The sequence below is a fragment of the Nothobranchius furzeri genome, chromosome 11, assembly GCF_043380555.1.
Source record: "Nothobranchius furzeri strain GRZ-AD chromosome 11, NfurGRZ-RIMD1, whole genome shotgun sequence".
Lineage (NCBI taxonomy): Eukaryota > Metazoa > Chordata > Actinopteri > Cyprinodontiformes > Nothobranchiidae > Nothobranchius > Nothobranchius furzeri.
Window position 1 is genome coordinate 3,382,339 of NC_091751.1, and position 3,746 is coordinate 3,386,084.

At 44.5% G+C, this 3,746-nt stretch overlaps 1 pseudogene; it reads left to right on the top strand.

Annotated features, from left to right (window-relative positions):
* The first annotated feature begins 771 nt into the window (after positions 1 to 771).
* Positions 772 to 2,378, top strand: LOC139061903 (zinc finger BED domain-containing protein 5-like; annotated as a pseudogene).
* Positions 2,379 to 3,746: the final 1,368 nt, after the last annotated feature.

Here is a 3,746-nt window from a genome sequence, read left to right on the forward strand (position 1 = left end):
TAGTGCTGATTATGAATGTTTGGCAAGTGGAGGTTTTGCTGACGATGGAGGAGTGGACGTAGGTAATACATCTGTCAACTGTAAAGTCACTTGGGTATTATCCTGGTTCCCGCATGCAAATATGACGCCACTTCTTATTGACACCCCTGTTTGGTATGAAAACCCTGTAGCTTAGTCAGGATTGTGATGACATATCGATGACGATTCCTACTCTTGATCTACTAGGTGAGCAAGACATTCCAGTGGCCGATAGCTACTGGATGTGTGGTGGGGATGTTCTAATGCAGGGATTCCCAAAGTGTGGTGCGCGAGGTGAAAAGTGTAATGGCGTCAAATTAGCGTTTTTTCCACTTCACAATAAAAATGTGTAAATAAACAAAAAATATTCCTTTGTAATTTTTAAAATAATTAAAATAAAAATTGAAATTAAAATTTCTATTCAAAATGCACTTCATCTTAAAATGAATCATAGAAGAAGAATTCTTCTTCTACTACTACACGCTGCATTTGCGCCTAGCTTGTAGCCTCTGTCATTTTTGCAAGTATGCTCAATTGGCTGAAATCAGGGAAACTGTCAGGTGAGAATTTGAAAGTCAAAGTTAGTGCTATAGGAGGAGAAGAACCGAGGGAGAGTTGTGAATCAGAGGCAACAGATGAGAGAATTGCTAAGGATCCGGGAGAAAAAAAACAGCGGGAGTCAAAAAATGATGAGCCGAAGGAAACAGCAAAGGAGGGAAGATGGCAGCAAGGCAAAAGAGGTGATGAGGGTGAACACCAGATGGGGAAAAAAATAAGGAAATATGACGAAAATTATCTAGGTCTGGGCTTCACTTGGATTGGTGATGCAGATTGCCCAAAGCCGCAGTGCGTGGTGTGCAGCGAGGTTCTAGCAAACAGCTGCATAAAACCTTCTTATCTACGTCGGCACCTTCACACAAAGCATGGTAATGTAATTCAAAGACCCCTTATATTTTTTTAATCAAAACTGGAGGAGTTACAAAGCAGCAAAAAACAACTGCAGTTTCATTCATATGTCGGGTCTACAAAAGACGCATTACGGGCTTCATAACTTCTCAGCTACAGAATAGCGAGAAACGGGCTGCCTCACACACTTGCTGAAGATGTGTGCTTGCCAGCTGCCAGAGAGACGGTGGGATGCATGATTGGAGAGAAAGAAGCTAAAATGTTAGACATGATTCCAGTATCCAATAACACGGTGTCACGCCGCATCGATGCACTGTCAGAGGACATCCTGGCTACATTAGTCAGCCGGGTGAAAGAAAGCGAGTTTTACTCGCTGCAAGTAGACGAGTCTACAGATGTGACAAATCTGGCCAATCGTCTGGTATATGTCCGTTACATTTTTGAAGGCACGATGCAAGAAGATTTTGCCTTCTGCCGACCCCTTGCTACCCGAGCAACAGGAGAGAAAATCTTCAATTTAATGGATGTGTTTATGAGGACCAACTGGATCGACTGGACTCGCTGCGTGGGCATTTGCACTGACGGGGCAAAATCAGTGACAGGGAAGCACACAGGGCTTATAGCTCATATCAGGAAAATGTGTCCATCCGTTCAGTGGTTACACTGTAGCATTCACAGGGAGGCCTTGGCAGCCAAAAACATGCCAGCTGATCTACTCAAGAGTCCTGAATGATTCTGTGAAACTGGTGAACTTCATTAAAGCTCGCCCGCTAAATTCAAGGCTGTTCACGCTGTTATGCAATGAGATGGGCAGCGAACACAAAGCATTGCTGCTGCACACTGAAGTGCGCTGGTTGTCCTGCGGCAAAATATTAACGAGGCTTTTTGAGTTGCGACACGAGCTTCAGCAGATTTTTTAGGACAATCCGTTTGATTTGGCTGCCAGCCTGCATAACGAAGACTTTCTGAAGAGGCTCGCCTATCTGGCGGACATATTTTCTGCTCTGAATGAACTTAATCTAAGTCTGCAGGGAGTCAATGTTACCCTGTACAACATACAAGATAAGACTGAAGCTATGATGAAGAAGCTCCGGTTCTGGGCGAGCTGTGTGAGTGGGAATACACTCCTGTGTTTCCCTACGCATCACGAGTTCTTGCTGGTTAATGACGTGCTCCTGGGTGTGCATTTCAAAAGTCTCATCATTGAACACCTCAACCAACTCGCGGAACAGCTACGGAAATACTTCCCACCCATCGACAAATCCCAAGCGTGGATTCGCAACCCATTTGAAGTTTCCCTCCCAGTCACACAGCTGTCATTTCAGGAGCAGGAACAGCTGATCGAGCTGTCATCTGATGGCGCACTGCAGTTGCAGTTCAAACGAAAGCCACTTGTGGATTTTTGGACTGAGCTGATGCCATCATACGCAGTCCTGGCAAAGTGAGCCTTGAGAGTTTTGATCCCCTTTGCTACAACCTACCTATGCGAGGCTGGTTTCTCTGCTCTGACAGCAGTTAAGACTAAACATCGGCAAAGACTGGGTGCTGTTGAGAAAGATTTGAAGCTTAAACTGTCTTCAATTGTGCCGAACATTGGAGAGCTGTGTGCGAAGATGCAGGCCCACGCATCACATTAATATGTGTAAGTATTTAGCCAAATGGTATTGATATTACTGCTATAAATATACTGGAAATATTCACCCCTCCCTCCTTTGTCTCTCTTTAACCTGCTGCAGGCTGAGCCACCGACGCTGCGTTTGAACATCCTCGGGATCCAGCTTTAGTTATTTATTTTTTTAACCGGTTCCTGAGCCATGCAATTTTTTTGTGTGTAACTTTATTGTGATTTAAATCAAATTATTGGCGTTCTAATATTTCCATAACCTGTGTTGTTAGCTCCACGGCCCTTTAAACTGCTGCACTTTTTGTTCAACGCAGCTCAAATATTTTAACATTTTCCCTGAAGTTCCTGCCTTTGATCCTGCCTGTCATCTATCATTCTTTGCTCTTAAAAGTAGAAGATATTGCATAAATTTGTTATATTGTTTCAGACTAACTCAAATGCGAGGGCGCATTGTTGTGTTATGATCATTTTATGTGTTTTTTGTTCTTTTGAGCACGATTTAACATGCCGCCTTTAATATAAATAAATTTCAACTGCCGTTTGACGCTAACAAAAATGCTTGTGGCATTTTTTAAGGTGTGCAGCGGTAGCATAGCCAGGACCTAATAAAAGTGTCCGTAAATAAATGAAATAAGTTATATATATATATTCGCCCGCATGCTCTCAAAGCGGCCTGTAACCCACAGCCGCGCACTGAGCGCTCTGTCGTGTGCGCTGTCAATACTAAGACATTTTTCCTTTTTTCAATGGCGAGAGCATCTGAGTAATATCTGACTGACACTGGGACACCAATCTCAACGCACCTCGCTATTGACAGCACGCTGAAAAGCTGCGGGAGCGAGTCTGTCATGTCACAGATGCACTCCAGCGGAACCACGGCCCACGGGTGCAGAAGAGCGCATGCCGGAGTGAGTGATTTAAAAATTGTTGGCTGAAATAGCACCTAACGAGACTCGTTGACAAAATCATCCGTTCAGCCTCTCACGGAGCTGTGCGCAGGCTGTGTCAACTCCTACTCTACTACTCGGTGATTAAAGCATAATTAAGTGGTTCCATAGCCACGGCCCTACTGTGGGGGGCTGGGGGGTGCGTCGACATGGTCGGGACATAGAAGGGGGTGCGCAGCAAAAAAAGTTTGGGAACCGCTGTTCTAATGAATGTTTTGCCAAGTTTTTGGGTTGGGTTGTGTACGCTAGTG